This window comes from Schistocerca cancellata, chromosome 1 (assembly GCF_023864275.1).
Source record: "Schistocerca cancellata isolate TAMUIC-IGC-003103 chromosome 1, iqSchCanc2.1, whole genome shotgun sequence".
Classification (NCBI taxonomy): Eukaryota; Metazoa; Arthropoda; class Insecta; order Orthoptera; family Acrididae; genus Schistocerca; species Schistocerca cancellata.
Window position 1 is genome coordinate 878,937,768 of NC_064626.1, and position 19,654 is coordinate 878,957,421.

The 19,654-nt window shown below is 42.7% G+C and overlaps 1 protein-coding gene across 1 annotated transcript in view; it reads right to left on the bottom strand.

Annotated features, from left to right (window-relative positions):
• The window catches only part of LOC126190416 (clustered mitochondria protein homolog), a 352,064-nt gene that overhangs the window by 331,360 nt on the left and 1,050 nt on the right, over positions 1-19,654 (bottom strand).

The following is a 19,654-nucleotide window of genomic DNA, read 5'->3' on the forward strand; positions in this document are numbered from 1 at the left end:
TCCTAAAGTCAGCGGACACGGCATCGACCTGGGAGTCGATATCTACGGCACTCTGAACTCACTGAACAGAGCGATCTCAACTTTCGCTAGATCTCCGTAAACAGAGTGCATGTTTATTTTTAGAAGCCATTTTCCTTCTCTATGAACTTCATAAAGCTTGAACATAAAACATGCTCCGTAATTCTACAAAGATTGACATCAGGGATGTAGGCCTGTAACTAAGCGCTTCAGTCCGACGACCCATCTCGAAAACCGGAATGACGTGCGCTCTTTTCCAGTCGCTAGGTACCTTTCTTTGACCCAGTGACCTAGAGTAAACTACGACTAGACAGGGAACAACTTCTTCCACACAGTTTCTGTAGCTCTGGTCCAGCTGCCTGTACACTGTTTAGAAGTTTTAGTTTATTTTCCATTCCCATTTCAGCATCAGTGCAGCGACTCAAATGCGGAATCGTATTATGAACTTCCGCGGTGAAACTATTTCAGAATACCAAATTGTCTCTTATCTTCAGTTTCGGTGCCATTATAGTCAATGGGCAACTGAAGAGATGATTTCTATTCGCTTACTGACTAAACGTAAGAGCAAATCTTGATAGGATTTGTAGTCAGATCGTTCGGCAAAATTTTATTTTGGAATTATCTCATGCTAACCTTTGCCTTTTCTGGACAATGCTATCCTCTAAAACCAGATAATTAACGGGAAAACTCGTGCAATAGAGAAGTTCAAAAATGGTTCAAATGGCTCTGAGCACTATGGGACTTAACATCTGTGGTCATCAGTCCCCTAGAACTTAGAACTACTTAAACCTAACTAACCTAAGGACATCACACACATCCATGCCCGAGGCAGGATTCGAACCTGCAACCGTAGCAGTCGCGCGGTTCCGAACTGAGCTCCTAGAACCGCTAGACCACCGCGGCCGGCAATAGAGATAAGTGAAGCATCCACGAATTCTAAAAGTCTTTACTAGGTATGTTCATATGGCTAGGGTGCAGTATTCCTTCGCCTACCTGCTGACTTCAGAAATTAACTCACCCAGCCAGTTGTAGGGAGAAGGGGGGGGGGGGGGATCAAGGATATTTGAACAGCGTAGCAGATCGAACGCCTATCATTTTGTATTTAGTACTGATACAAAGGAAAATAGTTGACTCAATTTGAGAGCAAATCTATTAAAGGTCTGTCTTCCTGGTGAAAGACTGGCAGACGTTAGCGAGTAACGACATATTCATCTGAAGAAACTTTTATGCACCATAGGAGACACTGAGTTATCGTAATTATAATGCTTCCAGCAAACGAGCGTTACACAGTCTGATCTGAAAATATACGACGGTGAAACTCAATGAATAAAAAAAGAGGTGCGATTTTAGAAGAGGGATGGAGACGGTTGGTGGCGGTGGTGGTGGTAGTAAAGGGGATACTCCAACTCGTTAGAATTTTATTAATACGACAAAAGGGAGGAATTGGATAGGAGTAAATGATAAAATCCAGCAAACGGTTGCACGGTTCTGACAACGTGAAGCAAGCGGAGTAATAGGAAGGAAAATGCACTGACGTGTCATGGGATACCGATATGCACAAATACAACTGGCGGTAGTGTCGCGTACAAAAGGTATAAAAGGGCAGCGCATTGGGGGTAGCTGTAATTTGTAATCAGGTGATTCAGGTGAAATATTTCCGTCGTGATCAACGACGCACGACGGGAATTAACAGATTTTGAACGCGGAATGCTAGTTGGAGATAGACGCGTGGGACATCTCATTTCGGAAATCGTTAGGGAACTCAGTATTCCGAGATCCTCAGTATCAGGAGTGTGAAGATAATACCAAATTTCAGGCATTACGTCTTACCATGTACAACGCAGTGGCCGACGGCCTTCACTTAACGACCGAGACGAGCGGCATTTGCGTAGAAATGTATCCGTTAGGACAGTGCGGCGAAATCTGCGATAAGTGGGTCGTGGCACCCGACGACCAACGCGAGTGCCTTTGCTAACAGCACGATGTCGCTTGCAGCGCCTTTCCAAGGCTTGTGACTATATCAGTTGGACCCTAGACTACTGGGAAACTGGTCTGGTCAGATGAGTCCAGATGTCAGTTCGCAAGAACTGATGGTAGGGTTCGAGCACACCGCATGCTCCACGATTCCAATGGACTGTGCAAGCTGGTGGTGGTTCCATAATGGTGTGGGCTGTGTCTACATGGAATGGACTAGGTCCTCGGGTTCAACGGAACCGATCATTGGTTATGTTTGGCTGCTTTGAGAACATTTGCAGCCACTCATGGACTTCACGTTCCCAAACACGTCACTGGACCACAGTGGTTCGTGATTGGTTTGAAGAACATTCTGGAATATTAGAGAGGATAATTTGGCCACACAGTCCGACATGAATCCCACCGAATATTTAAGGGCCATGATCGAGAGGTCACTTCGTTCATAACATCCTGCACCTGTAACACTTTCGCAATTACGGACGGTTATAGAGGCAGCATGATTTATTATATCTGCAGGGGCTTCTAACGACTTCTTGAGTCGATGCCACGTTGAGCTGTTGCACTACGCCGGCAAAAAGAGGTCTGATACGACATTAGGAGGTATCCCACTACTTCTGTCATCTCACCGTACGTCCGCTGTGAGCAGTGGTGGTATTGCGAAGCCTGCCTCTCCACACGGCAGGTAAGGATGACTAGCTGCAAATCTATATTCCTTGCTCATTACTTCTAAATAAAACTAGCATTCATCTTTATTGATATACGTTCCTTAGGCAGTATGACGCAGCACCGAGTCCTGACGAGTGGATAAATTTCTAGAAAATTCTGGCGTATTCAGCTCCGCCAAAAACTGGCGGTGCAAGGCACGCGTGGCGGAGCGGTCGCTGCAGTGCCCCGAGTGGCCGGACCGGTCCCGCGGTGGAGCCCGTGGCTGGCGCACTCTGCCGGGCTAACGCCCTGCCGCGGACCGCCCAGACACGCCGGATGTGAGCCATTTCTCAAGGACGGCCCCAGTCGCATCAAACGGCCTGCAATTGACGTGCGCCGAGCTCGGCCCATTTGTTAACAACACGAGGAGGGAACCCAAAGTGTTTTATATATCCTCAGTCTCAAGGGTTCTCGTCACTCAGTACATCGTAAAAAGTGTTTGCCATCTTCTAACAGGAGATGTGGACATACACAAAGAAGGGCAGCTCCAATGGTGACAGGTTTGTCGGACACATGGAAGAGTATCACAGATGCTGAAAAATCTGAATTGGTAAACGCTTGAAGATATGACGTCAAGTATCCCACGAACGCCTCCTTATATAGCCTCCTGAAACCGAGAGAGAGAGAGAGAGAGAGAGAGAGAGAGAGAGAGAGAGAGAGAGAGAGAGAGAGAGAGAGGGGGGGGGGTGGTAGTAATATACTACAACTTCCAACGTATCTCTCCCGTAAGTACAGCAAGTACAAGATTAAGCTAATTACGGCACATACAGAAGCATTTAATAGATCGTTCTTCCCGCGCTCCATGCGCGAAGAAACAGAAGTCCTTTAGCAGTACAATGGAAACGACCACCCTGCCCAACACTGGTGCGCAGGGTTTAGACATGGAGGATACATAAATTCAGTGATTAATTCGTGCCAGATGGACGACGATGACAGTAAGAAGTCATTAATTCTTGTGACCTGACATCCACAGGGACAGTTCTAACTATAGAATGTTATTACCATCTGGAAACACGTCACTGGCATCTCTTCAAAAAGCTGGGCACACTCAAGTTGAAACATTACTAAGTATAGGTAGGGTACCGAATGAGCAATACAGGTACTGTTTATTGACGCCAGTACTGCAACCAACTATTACACACTGTTCGTAATATACATCTACATGAATACTTTGCAAATCACACGTCAGTGCCTGCCGGAGGGTTAGCCGAATCATCTTACAATAATTCTCTATTTTTCCACTCGAGCTGTTGATCTTAAAATGCCTTTCTTTTACAAATAGGTATGGCTGTTCTGAAAACCCTCATTAGCTACACCAAGAGCCTCTGTATGATACGAAAAAAGGAGTTTGAAAGCAGTTAATGCAGCAACACAAATTGTTAAGACTAATCTGTTTTCCATCAAAATGTACTTATAGGTGTCTGAGCATTTTGTTATTTCATGCAGACAAAGCAAGAGGAAACACCGTCAATTTGTCTATGACAGTACTACGATTGTTTCCGATCATAGAATAGCACCTTTAATTTTGCCAGCTGCTGTACAGTTTCCGAGCAACGAACGAGAGTTTCATGCAATGATCGCTGTTTGCCTGCAATGTATTGGTTTTCATACAATTTATATCCAATACTCCGCTGTGCGTTATGCAACAGTAAAATTCGGCACTTTTAATAATGTTCGGTCGAGGCGTTGATGTCGAAGGCCACCTACGTGTTTTTAGAGAAGAGAATGCTATGCGCCGGCACGGAAGTCTGCCTTCTCCCTATCACTGCAACAGTTATCCGGAACGGAACAAACAATTATACACATACTCGTCACGTCATCCACTCGCGAAAGATGGATATTTGACATTATCCACCGGAGGAAGGCAATAAGAAACTAGGGGGATTAGCAAACTGTCACGATTACAATATCAGGTGTGACACACAGCCGCTGCTCTCAGTCAGTACTTGATTCACTAGGTTACACTCTCACACGATTTGAGTTACTCTACGATAAGAACGAAAAGATATCAGGCGTGTCAGTTGTGTGCACCGAGCGATACTTGACAATCAGGACGAAGTCTAATCAGAATGAAATTCTAAACACACGGGAAAAAATACCGGAATTGAAATAATTATTACATGTTTCCAGAATAACTAACAAGTATTCACAGTATCTTGCTTTGCCAAGAGAAATAAGAAATTAAAGCGAAGACAACTGCCTTCGCGAACTACAGCAATTGTTAATACGTTGTTTGGTTTAATTTCAGACATAGCTACGAGAACAGAGCAGTGATTATTATTGGGTTAGACAATTACAGACCATCTTCAGATCTATTTGGGTGGTTAGAAAGTAACATGTCGCCTTCATACCCATGAATGGCTGCGTCCAGGGATGTATCTATACAGGTTCGAACTTACATATAAGTGATAAACGTATTAGCAGGAGGTGGAGGGGAAATTAGCACCACCACCACCACGAATGAGCGTACTGGAATTTTAAAGGCACACCTCCTGGAAGAATATCCAGTCCCATAGTCATTGCCGGCGTCTCGTTACGTCAATGTTGGTTGTATGTTTGTGGGGCTGCTGCTACAAGAGGAGTTCTAGCTCAGATATACAGAGTGTAAATTTTAAGTTGACAAACCAGAATAACTCTAAAAATAAGTTTCACACGAAAAATGTGTAGAATCCAAAGTTGATTATTTTCGTGGAGGACATCTGCTGGTGCTAAAATTAGCTCGCCACCCCAGTCCCTTGGGGGTGGAGCGGGCGGCAACTTTCAATTTTCAAATGGGAACCCCATTTTTATTGCAGAATAAGATTCTACATAAAAAACTACATACATTTTGTCTTAAACATTTGTTTTGATTCTTGGTAGTTGGCGCTGTAATTCAAGAAAATCCATGTTCTCATTTTTCCGTGGAAAATGGTTACAAATAAATAAAAAATATTTACTTCGTAAATTTTGTTTCGCTAAAACTCTCCCTCTCCCCCACAGGGTAGGGTTTGAGAGGAGGAATTAGTTTTACAAATGTTGACCCAAATATTTTTTCCGCAAATTCGGATTGGGTCAACATTTGTAAAACTAATTCCTCCTCTCAAACCCCACCCTATGGGGAAGAGGGAGAGTTTTAGCGAATCAAAATTTACGAAGTAAATAAATATTTTTTATTTATTTGTAACCATTTTCCACGGAAAAATGAGAACATGGATTCTCTTGAATTACAGCGCCAACTACCAAGAATCAAAACAGATGTTTAAGACAAAATGTATGTAGTTTATGTAGAATATGATTCTTCAATAGAAAATGGAGGTTCCCATTAGAAATTTTAAAATTGCCTCCCACACCATCCCCAAGGGGCTGGGGTGGCGGGCTAATTTTAGCACCAGCAGATGTCCGCCTCGAAAATAATCAACTTTGGATTCTACACATTTTTTCGTGTGAAGCTTATTTTTTGAGTTATTCTGGTTCGTCAACTTAAAATTTACACCCTGTATAAGTAGTACCGTAATGCTGCCATCAAACCGAAGACTGGTTTGAACTCCACAAGGCTGTACTAGGCAGGGGCCTGCCATTGCGTTTTTCAGCCCTTCGTACTGCCTTACCTACAGTTTAGCGAAGACTCCGAACCACGACGAAGTCCGGCGTTTTTCACGTTAACCAACATTGCCAGAGGTGAAAGAAGTGATATGACACAAAGTCCCAACACTGATCGGTGGTCGGAGTAGAGATTCTTGGAACTGAATTGTGGTTCATTACCACTGAGTCAATACCAAAACCAAATCGGCTTTAATGATTTGGAGATGCATATAAAGCTCATGTATGTGAATCTGACGGTAGACTGGCATTTTCCACGCGCTGAACTGGGTCGTTCCACGCTCACGAAATGAATGTGTACTTGCACTGCGCGAGCCATGAGGGGCCAAAGTGCACTCATCAGACAACTGCTTACGTAACGAACGCGACACGACATAGCGGGGACCGAGACCCTGTGTAATGCGATGCGTGGCTCCGCCACATGCGTCGACCCCCTGAGGGCAACCTTATACGCATGACAACAGCTCTCCTCTTCACACATCGGCCGCGTCCGTTCCCAGGTGCGTACGGATTTGGGGGAAGGGTCCAAGGAATAGGCCCTCAACAGGGTCACTCTCCGTATCCATTAGATACTGCTAAGAGGGTTGAAATCTACCAAAGACACTGATTTGTAGTTTTGGGATGGGAAATTCCACGCGATGCTCAACAAAGCCAGTGCAAAAGAAGGCCACTAACGCAGTTCTTTCCAGAGAGGTTCTCTACAGCCAGTATAACACGACGCACGTACGGGTGAACAGTCTGCAGACATCAGCTGGATGAGTATCTGAAATACAATCTGTCAAGTAGATCGCATGTCTAATGCTCAGTTTAAATGTCAGGTGTAGTACGACTGTGGTTTAGTTGACTTCACTTGTTTGACCGTTGTATGAAAGGTCTAGGACGTCTTCACTGCTTTGCCGTTATTTCGATAAAATTAAAATTACTAAGCCATTAGCAGCTTGGTGATCTTGTACAAGAACGTATCTTCACGACTGCACCGTTACAACCCCTTGAGGTTATAAACATGACACTTGTTTGGTCTGGTGAAATGTTAAAGTACTAACGAACAAAGAAAATCTTTTGGACCAGTTTCCAGCTGATACTCTCGGTAATTTTACCATAAATAATGTAGTTTCCTTTCTGCACCAAGAAAAATTGAATACGCGTAATAATTACGTAGTAGGCTTAATATTCAATGACAGCACGTATCTCTCCCTCCCTGTACATCCACAAACAAGTAGCTTTTTCGCCATGGCTACTATATACAAGTAAATATTCTTTAGTGTACAACGAATAACATGTTAAGGACGTAACTAAACATCACAAACAATATTTAACATATAGCTATATTTATTGCAATAATGAGAATATCTGAAGTTAAATCTGTAGGTTGTACTTTCAATGCAGTAACTTTTCATGTCTACCGTCCATATTAAGAATATAAGTGACAGCGAACTACACGAACATCGGTCGAATGTCTTTAATCGAACGCCAAAAAAATGTGGAGACGAATCTGAGTGCCACTGGACTAGACCATTTAACTAGTCACGAGTAGATCAGCAGTGCATACTGTTTGAGAGCATGAACCACTACTCGGTCACTTTATATGTGAGGAATTTGGTATTCGGCAGCACGCAGACGATATTCGTCACACGAGATTTCACCACTTTGCTCTATGCTCGGTTAAGACACTGATACGGGAAAACTACATAAACAAAGCCAAATTTGGGCTGTAGCAGCGAGCCCACATTTTGAGTTGGTCGTTGTGCCAATAACTATTTTGGCACGGGAACTACAGCTGGACAGTTTCCCAGCTTACTACTGTCACTTGTAACTGTTCGACAAAACGGAAGGAGGAATTATTTTAACAGGAATGTTGCAGACATGTTCATCTTTATGGTATGCAATGCAACGCTCCAAATATAATAAGGGTTTAACAGTTGAGGAACAAGGTGAATCACAGTACTGTTTCTGCAGTATTATTACAGGATAATTTAATGACTTAAAAAAAAAGTTCAAATGTGTGTGAAATCTTATGGGACTTAACTGCTAAGGTCATCAGCCCCTAAGCTTACACACCACCTAACCTAAATTATCCTAAGGACAAACACACACACCCATGCCCGAGGGAGGACTCGAACCTCCGCCGGGACCAGCCGCACAGTCCACGACTGCAGCGCCTGAGACCGCTCGGCTAATCCGGTGCGGCGACTTAACTCCATCTGGAACAATCTGGCGTACGCAGATTTATAAGGGGCTATCAAAAATTCTCGTTCGAAAGCCGTACAGTCCATAATGAGTATGTCAATTAGGCAAAACTGCCATGAGCGTTGAGGCATTCATCCAACCGACGCATCAGGTTGAAGATATGCTTTGGTAAAAAAGTGTGTCCTGTTGCCTTCAAGGCCTTTTTTAAGGGGCTGAAGGCGTGATAATCACATGGGGTGAGATTAGGGCAACAAAGCCGCCGATAGATTGTCTCGCACTAGAATTAGCATAACTTCCGCTTTACGACATTTGCTATATGAGAACGTGCATTACCATGAAGCAGAAAGCACGCCTTGGCGCACCATTCCACAATGGAGGTTTTCAACAGACATGCTACCCTACACACATTCTTCATTCTCCAATGGATGTCTACCAGTTTATATTCTTCGGCAGCTAAGAAAAGAACACCGCCACGTTGATCATGTATGTACGCGTCTGCTAATGACGTCACCAAAGTTCATGTTTCCGCCTTTACCGAACGCACGACGGAAAGATACGAATGCCACAGTAATCTCTTGTCTATATGTCAGTACTTATATACCCGCATCGGTGTGGGACTACGTTGCAGCAAAACTCTCAAGCGGAAACTTTCTTTGCGCCTTATACGACCGGCGTTCAATAACTACTGCAACATATTTCTTCCTGAATGCAGGTTTGTTTTATTCAGTATTCCAACACACCATATTATGCCCACTGTTTTGCCTACAAAACCACATTTTTCAACATAATCTCCGTTCAGTGCGACAGTCTTACGCCACTTCACTCAGAGGGTCTGTTTGTTCGCATGGCAACGCATGGTCGACGTCGGAGCCAACTTCTTTCTGCATTCCACGTACTGCTTCCCGCAGAGTGCGTCCTTCGCTGGGCCGTAAGGATGGAAGCTGTTTATGGTCTTCTGCTAGCGGCAAAGAACCCAGCAGGCACACACCTTTGATGATGATGATTGGTGTGCGGGGCGCTCAACTGCGCGGTTATCTTCTCAGTGCAATCTCGCCACGTGCACGAATGATGATGAAATGATGAGAACACAAACAACCAGTCATCTCGAGGCAGGCGAAAATCCCTGACCCCGCCGGGAATCGAATCCGAGACCCCGTGCTCGACACACCTTTGAGTACCCTAACAGGTGGACGAGTGTGTCAGCAGTACCCAAGGAAACGCCGAATTGAACAGCGAAGTGTGTGAGATCCGTCTTTCACCTCGAATGAGTGAACCCACAGTGCAGGGTTGACAGATGTGTACGGCCAGCCGGCACACGGGAAATCTAATAAGTTTGCGCGACCTTGTTGCAATGATGAGATACGCCTCGCTCAACGACTCACCGTGCTTTTATTCACTGTCATGTTTCCGTAGACATTCTGAAAGCGTCTATTCATATCTGCGATGCTCCGGTTTTCGCCAAAAGAAACTCAATGACAGCTCTCTGCCTGGAATGCAACGCCGTTACAAACGCCATTTTTAAGGCTACGTATAGCGCCGTCACCTAACGTCATGAAATTATAAGTGCCGAAGTGGGCATATTCCACGACGTCCCACGACAAATTCTGCATTTTTTCAACCGTAACTGGCCGAGAAAAAAGTGTTGCCCCTCGTATATCAAAATAAACAGCCTATCAATCAAATAGAGTGCGACCGGCGGTACCAGGAGCTTCATAAACAATACTAAGTAGTCTGTACGACTACACACATATGTACCAATTTTAGAATTTCGAGGAAACATGATAGCTGCGAATTTTGCAAAACTACATTCTGCATCTCTCATGCATCAATTTTCTCCAGTGATACTGGTCTCACAAAAATTTAGAGATCAAGAAGTGTGCCCTTATGAATGGTAACTTTGTGCACAGCAAATGGGCACATTGTCGTAGTCATGAATAAAGTGACAGAACGGTACAGATTGGAATGCAGCCCAAGACTTCTCTGATCCATCGAACAGTATCAGCAATACACGTATCCTCTTCAGACGCCAAATCTTATTTCTGTTCCTCCTAAGGGCGAAAGGAACCCTCGGTGAGCATGGTTTTTAGGCGTAGCAAGCAGCATTGCTGGACACCATTTCGAAATCTTTATATGCACTCCTCAAGCCACTACATTGTAGTGGGAACTTTGTGCCAATATTAGCGATTTTTGTCCTCCACTTGTCTACAGCCTTCAGTAGTTTTCATCTCTCTTCTTGCTCTCATGATTCCTATGCCAAATGTAAACGGAGGCAGCCTTGAATACAGGTTCTCTAAATTTAACCCGCCGGATTTCGCAAGAAGACGTTGCCTTTCTTTCAGAAACTCTCATTTGCGTTCCCTGAACGTCACCGTTATAATCAACCTGTTACGGTCCCAGCGGCGCGTCTGAATATGTTCATGTTTGCTGTCATACCTACTACATCAGTGGTTCCCAGTCTGGGGTAATTATCTCCTGAGGGGTGAAAACCAAATGGTTCCATCGTATTTTGATCATGAAAATTATTTTCGAAAGATCATTACTACTATCAGTTTTAGTCAGTTGTAATATTGATTACACAAGTTAATAATTACACTACTTAGTACTACCATCAACACACGATACAATGCGGTGAAAGTTACAGCTTTTGAAATGCATGTGTGAGCGTCCTCTTGCTCCTCAAATAATCCACCCACTAGGCACACACACATATTTTGTACATTATCCCATGACATTAAGAAATTGAGACACATACACTGACGGAAAAATCGCAACAACAAGGAGTTGTTTAACAAACTACAGTTGGTGGGCGTGTTTCTACATCTCAAAGATGATGTATCTTCACACTTCGCGCCAGTCGCATAAGAGTGGCGATAAGAGCGCCACTATGAGGATGAACAGCAGGTTTGTTTTAAATACATGCAGTAACAGTCGTGAGCTTTAGATACCTTCGAGGCTGGACGTGGTGAGGTGAGTTGATGTTAGTCAAAACTGCCTTTAAGGCGACAGAGATGCCATTATTAACACCTCACTGATCTGAGCAGCAGTTGCCACCTCAGTGACGTAACGCATTGTCACAAATCTGTTATTTCAAGGACAGCTCCGAGCCAGACACCCTGTATCGTGCAATTCCCAGACCCCAAAATGCCGCCATTTGCAACGTCAGTGATGTCAAGCAAGACCTCACTGGAGGACAGGGAGCAAGTCTTTTGTGTTTTCTGATGAAAGCTGGTTCTGCCTCGGTGCCAGTGACGGTCGTGTGTTTGTTAGCAGACGGCAGTTGAGAGCCTGTACCCGACCTGTCTGCGGTCTAGACCAGTGGTCGTCAGAGCTTTTTGCTCAAGAGCCAGTATTGACATTGAGGGACGACACCTCGAGCAGCATATGTACCAATCTTATTATTAATTGGTAAAATATACAAATTGGTATGTTGTAAGCGTCTAATAGACTAGTTGTAAGGGCGCGATAAGTTGTCAGCTGGCCCCCACGTAGTGTTAAAAATCGGCACCATTCAGACCACTTCGCGACCCCAAAGTCGTATCACAGCTTTGCCTGTGTTGTCTATGCGAACGGATCGTTAATTAAAGTAACTGTACTTATTAACATTCCATCAGAACTACTGACGGCCTTGGGGGAGCCAGTCCTGACAAAACTACCATCTGGTGAGCAAGATGTATGAGACAGGCGAAATACCCTCAGACTTCAAGAAGAATATAATAATTCCAATCCCAAAGAAAGCAGGTGTTGACAGATGTGGAACTTACCGAACTATCAGTTTAATAAGTCACGGCTGCAAAATACTAACGCGAATTCTTTACAGACGAATGGAAAAACTAGTAGAAGCCGACCTTGGGGAAGATCAGTTTGGATTCCGTAGAAATATTGGAACACGTGAGGCAATACTGACCCTACGGCTTATCTTAGAAGCTAGATTAAGGAAAGGAAAATCTACGTTTCTAGCATTTGTAAACTTAGAGAAAGCTTTTGACAATGCCGACTGGAATATTCTCTTTCAAATGCTGAAGGTGGCAGGGGTAAAATATAGGGAGCGAAAGGCTATTTACAATTTGTATAGAAAATAAATGGCAGTTATAAGAGTTGAGGGGCATGAAAGGGAAGCAGTGGTTGGGAAGGGAGTGAGACAGGGTTGTAGCCTCTCCCCGATGTTATTCAATCTGTATATTGAGCAAGCAGTGAAGGAAACAAAAGAACAATTCGGAGTAGGTATTAAAATCCATGGAGAAGAAATAAAAACTTTGAGGTTCGCCGATGACATTGTAATTCTGTCAGAGACAGCAACGGACTTGGAAGAGCAGTTGAACAGAATGGATAGTGTCTTAAAGGGAGGATGTAAGATGAACATCAACAAAAGCAAAACGAGGATAATGGAATGTAGTCGAATTAAGTCGGGTGATGTTCAGGGTATTAGATTAGGATATGAGACACTGAAAGTAGTGAAGGGGTTTTGCTATTTGGGGAGCAAAATAACTGATGATGGTCGAAGTAGAGAGGATATAAAATGTCGACTGGCAATGGGAAGGAAAGCGTTTCTGAAGAAGAGAAATTTGTTAACATCGAGTATAGATTTAAATGTCAGGAAGTCGTTTCTAAAAGTATTTGTATGGAGTGTAGCCATGTATGGAAGTGAAACGTGGACGATAAATAGTTTAGACAAGAAGAGAATAGAAGCTTTCGAAATGTGCTGCTACAGAAGAATGCTGACGATTAGATTGGTAGATCACATAAGTAATGAGGTGTTTAATAGGATTGGGGAGAAGAGAAGTTTGTGGCACAACTTGACTAGAAGAAGGGATAGGTTGGTAGGACATGTGTGAGGCATCATGGGATCATCAATTTAGTACTGGAGGCCAGCGTGGAGGGTAAAAATCGTAGAGGGAGACCAAGAGATGAATACACCAAGCAGATTCAGAAGGATGTAGGTTGCAGTAGGCACTGGGAGATGAAAATGCTTGCACAGGATAGAGTAGCATAGAGAGCTGCATCAAACCAGCCTCAGCACTGAAGACCACAACAACGACAACAACTTATGTTTCAAAGCATTATTCAATATGAGACACTATTACATATGATTTGAATGTCAGTTTTCTTCTACTCATTGCACTATATTGTAAGATCATTAATGTGATGTTCCTTGCTGCAAGTAAGTACCCCATTTGAAAATGACTGTCTCTGTAAAACACATTCACAAATCCGTGTTACTTCCGTCTCAAAATTCATACCGTAGCATCTGATCACTACGTGACACTCGCACACGTGAGTTGTCGATACTGGAAGACAAAACAGTTTCCCGCTGTAACACAGCAGTGGCCGCGCTACTTGACCCCTATACCCCTGAGGTAACCGGCGAACTTTACTTAGCTCGTGGACAAATTCAACATCGATTAAAATTAAGAACATCTTAAAATCTTAACTCGCTGTGTAAGTATTTTGTTACTAAGCAGCAAATGAACAGCTGTTAACGTTAGTTGACGTTTTGGATTCGGCTGTTAGTTGTCAAGTGCATATTGTTATAAAACACAACTGAGAATTGCGGGGTACACGAATACTTGATTCGGGCCGCAGTTTGACGACCACTGGTCCTGCACCTGCAGTTGTAGTCTGGGATGTCATTTAGTATGACACCAGGAGCACTCTCGTGGTGATCCCACTCACCATGGTTGCTATGGCGCCATTCATGAACAACATTCCAGGGTGCGTTTTTCAAAACGATAACGCTCGTCCACATACCAGTGTTGAATACAACATGCTCTACAGATTGCTGGACATGTTACCTCGGCCTGCTCGATCACCAAATCTGCCGCCAATTCAGAACATGTGTGACATCATCGGACGACAACTCCAGCGTCATCCACGAACGGCATTAACTGTCCCTGTATTGAACGACAGAGTGCAACAAACATGGAACTGCGCTCCATAAACAGACACCCAGCACCTGTACAACACAATGCATGCACGTTTGCATGCTTGCATTTAACATTCTGACGGTTACATCAGTTATTAAAGTACCAGCATTTCACACCTGCAATGGCTTATCTCATGCTTACATTAGCCTGTGATCTAGCAATGTTAATGACGGAAAAATGTTACCTAGAACCATGTAGTCCCGAAATTTCATTACTTTTTGTGTTGCGATTTTTTCCATCAGAATACATCATATATGCTGCAATATATCATAAAATGTCTACTCCGATTCATAGGTAGATCCTGCAATGAACCACAATAAATAACTAAAGAAACTAATTGACAGGACAGCGCAACAACAGTAACTATATAATGGCTACTACACTGTTGTACGGTCTACACATTATTATTATTATTATTATTATTATTATTATTATTATTAGTAGTAGTAGTAGTAGTAGTAGTAGTATTTGTTGTAGTTGTAGTAGTAGTAGTAGTAGAGGGAGTGGTCATGCGGAAAGCACTGGCAGCCAGGAGTTATCCAGTACCTGATAATTCAGAAGTAACGAGTAGAAATCAAATGATATTGAGGATATGGTTGAAGCAGGTGTCGCTAGGGAAAGGAGTGGTGTCGAGGAACCCTATTTTGTACCAAGTTTCTACCTCATTGTGAACAGTTAACATTGTTTTCTGAGGAGTTGTAGGTAGCAATCGCGATGCACTAAGAACTACTCCATCATTCTATAAAAAGAAAGGTTTTTAACTAAGCACCACCAATTGGCTCATTAGTTCGTGGTTTTGCAAACACCTACAGAAACTAAATATCATTTACCTTTTCAAAACACAAGCGTTCAGAGAAAATTATTTTTTCTGAAATGTTTTGTTAGGCGCTAATGATGATGATCAGGGAGGGAGGGGTGGGGGTTCTACCTAATACCTGACAGCACTCAGGGATAATGTCCGCAGGAAGACTCCAATCGCTAGAGTAGCATTCTACAGTTACGTCAAATGGTGTGCTATAGTGTATTCTACTGTTCCGTTCCTTCAAGAGACGTAACTAAGTCTTCGAGTGCTATTAGAGGACAGAACGTCTATACAGAGTTTGAAGGGAAATACTTTGAGAAGATGTCAACGTGGCTATTCGGAAAAGATAGTCGTAAAAATTTCTGAAAAAAGATCCGGGTGGCATGTCCTTGCGACCTGCCGTATGTGTATTCTGTTATTAACGTTTAGTGTAACTTTTTTGCCGACAGTCTTTGGATAGCTTTGATTCGGCCAGCAACGATTTCCTCTTTCGCGACAATTTCTTCTTCCTAGAGGAGCTGCTGCAACTAATATAACGTAAAACTGCATTTGGGGACTTAAGTGGTAACCCAGTTGTAAATCATCTGGCTCTAAATGAATCCAATTACATTGTCAGAGCAGGCAGAGATACGTAAATGAAAGATAGCGTCGTGAGATAGTATATCGCTCGCCATCGGACACGACGGTAGCAAGCGGATACGCAAATATATGGGCTAGAACATTCAGGAAGCTCCCTCTTTATAAACCACAAATCGGATGCTAACCATTTTACAAAGCGAAGAGTTAATTTTTACGGCTAATGTGTGTTTCATTATGTGGCAAACTATTTTACACGTTGTTCCACACAGATTTGCAGTATCACGGAAACTCGTGTAAAGAGGATCTTCACTAGCAACGAAAACAAATACAATGTACTTCATGAATCTATGACGCGTGAATGATGTAACGACTATCGATCTCAGAACAGACGCTGTAAGTGAGTGAATGATTTTATTTATCTACTTCCACTTATATTAATTTTCTGGAACTACAGGCACATTTGTTTGAAATGTACAGTATCAGAATTATATGCTAATTTAACCCTATAGTGGTTAATGACATGTATACTGTAAACTTCCTCCAAAATCGACCATGCTGTTCTACAAAAGCGAATAACCTGGTTCGCGATGCAGTTTGCCTACCTAACGACTTCCAGGGACAACGAAAATTTGATTTTCAGTGGTTCATATAATTACTGACCAAATTTAAAATTTTAAAATGCTGTCATGAAACCCTCATAAGAGGCATAATCTTTTGTTTAAGGTCTAACACAATAAGACAAGTACTAGAATTAAACACGGTGTATCTCGAGGAAGCGTAACTCTTGGGTACAAATTATCCGGACTTTATTCATCCAGTGTTTGATGAAGAGAGCACTTAGCGACTTCCAACAACCTTAAAGATAATTTCCAACCTCTTCAAAACGTTTTTCGGCTTACATGATTAACATATTGACACATTAACTCGTCTGCAAAGTAATCAGACGTTTGAAGCTGTTTTGTACCTGGTAGATCGACTGTTTAAAGAATCAAAGGTTGGGGTTACTGTTAACAGTTAAACCACAATTTCACACATCCGGCAATCAAGAGGAATTTTTTAAACGAAGGTCGCCACTTAACATATATACGAATAGCAGAACGGAATTCCAGCAATGAGTCTTCAAAATAGAGGTACGAGTGCCGTAATAGTACAAAAAATACGCAGTTTGCAGGGGAAGTCGAAGCAGACCTTATCTTTCATTGAGACGCAGTAAGTGTGCGGGTGGTCTCAAGTTAAAGAACTACCAAGAAACTGCATTTCTCGTCGTTAACAACGATGATATGGTCCAAGTATTTATTTATTAGACGCTTTTGTGTTTTTATGTTTTAATGGTTAGTCGCTAGCAAGAACATACGCATTTAAGCTCGTAAAAGGATGGAGTGAGTATATGGCCCTGGTGGTATATGCAATTATTCTTCCGTTGTACAAGCACGTTCCTGCATGGATGTTCGACAGCGTAAAAAATCATGAATGCAAGATCGCCTTCACACTTGACCATAAATATCTTAGTCAACAGCTCGAGACGCTCATATCCAGTATGAACTAGCAATTGAACAGTGGGTATCAAGAGAAAGCGTATGAAGGATAATGGCGAGCAGATAAGCGGTGCGATTTTCCGAAACCCTGAAATGATTAATGCTCTGATGAAATTCCTTCCGTGTTTGGAAAAGTCTACACCCAGAGAGTTTAACGAACATTACGGGCGTATCCCGTTCTGGGTGAACACTTTCATCAGTGATGAAAATATTACCGCAGCCGGAAAAAATTGGAGGATGAGAGGTGTTGACATCACCAAACAGATGAAGCCATCGGGCTGCATGTGGCTACAAGTCACTATTCTTCACATCAGCATTACGTGATGAAGCTAACTCTGATCTGTGAGGTGGTTCGAATGACAAAGGGTTTTCGTGCAGAGAAATGGTACAGAATTCGCACAGCTTGTATTTTATTGAAGAAGAAATTAATACCTACATGCCGACTTCCTGGACAAGAAAGTACACAGAGTGAAAGCGTGAAAAGTACCATTTGTTGTAACATGAAAATCGCATCTTATCAAGAAAGTGTGTTGAATCTCTGGCACCTTTTTTTTTACTGGCAGCTGAACCTGGAAATCGGTGCACATAACAATACGTGCCTTGGGTCGCAACGGGATTAAAACTATTCTTACATAATCGAGATCTCGCCCCCCAACACCATGGATACAGATTTGTTCTAATCATTTAGCTGCTATAGGCGCAAAATTCTCTTAATATAATTTATCGCCCGTTACCTTACGCCATGAAGTCAACACATAATTACATAAAATATACAGATACTGGTTGAAACAGCGTCAGAATATTTGTTTTTTTTTTTTTCAAACACACACACACACACACACACACACACACACACACACACACACACACTTACGTACTGAGTGAAGAGGGAATTATTTTGAGAAAGTACAATAAATGGGTCTTCATTTCGAGATGTTTTATCACTCTTCGAATTTTATGAGATGAATTCAGCAGTAACCAAGCACTTCCTTTCACCTCTGAAATTCTCCCCTACAATGTTTGTTGATAATTTCACTAGGTCGTCAAAAATTCAAACTTACATGTGAGTCCGACGACAGAGAACAGCTCCCAAGATATACAGAATTGATACATCAAAACATGTACACACAACTCATTCATGGTCAATGGATACAATAAAGAAAAATATACCACTAACAATAGGGAGATGTGTCTAGTGCTATTTGTCCATCGGCGGACATACGAAACTCTCATATACAGGGTCTTACATGTCAGAAAAAAGACAACTGATGGGACTGTTTCCAATAATTCGCCGCCAGAGATATCCTCTGAAAAGTTTAATCAATTGCTCTTCCTTATTGTTGCTCAAGTGAAGCATTCATTCATGCGTTACCGATAGTTATAGCAATGTTTGTACTAAGCACGTAAATTTGACTAACAAACATTACCCTTAATACAATAAACGTAGAAACCATCCCATTACCAAAACAGTGGCTTAGTGCTCCCTAAAAAACCAAAAACATGACATTTTTTACACGACTGTTCATACCAACTCTGCAAATTTGTTTAGAAAGACTACATAAGAAATGTAATAGAAGACGACTAAATGTGTTAAAATCAAGTTTGTCTCTATAAACTATCACGTCAGTTAAGAGTGTGTCGCTGTATTTCGTACTACAATTGTATGTAGACGAACTGCGAAGCCGAGAGCATTAGTCCAGTCGCACACAAATCTACTAACCGTTAAGCAAGGACAGAACAGTTGTGGGTAACGAAAGTGAACACTGAAATTCAGAATTTACGGCGAGGGGCACTTGCGCTCAGTCGTGCTAGACTCATCTTTGTAATTAATTTGAAATGAAATATTCTTTTATAACTTCATTATTGCTGATATCTCCAACACTCAACACAGCAACGAATAAATCACTTCCAAACACCGTGTTCGTAAGGTACCGTACACAACAAAATTCGCAGCAAAGAATCACTCCACTACTTGAACGCAGTTTTAAACAGAACGTGTTACATTTCGATTAACTCGTGCCCTTTCGCCCAACACATTCGTTTTGGGACACCCAAACACACACTCTGCCGTCAGCAGGCTAAATGACGGACAGAAGAGGTTGCGAGAGGTACTTGTATAATCACACCGCTGTGTAACAATATAGCGGCCAGCCCGTGGACTTCGATCGCAGGGCACTCGGCGCATGCGCGACACAGTTGTCGTCACGATCTTTGGCGCAAAGCCAGAAATCTCGCTGTGTCCTCCGTGTAGGGCACAGGCGGAAAGACCGCAATTCGATAACCGCAACTGCACAAAGTGGCTGAAACTGTTCCACAGAGACTTCCGTACACACTCCCAAGCGAGCGAACCGACG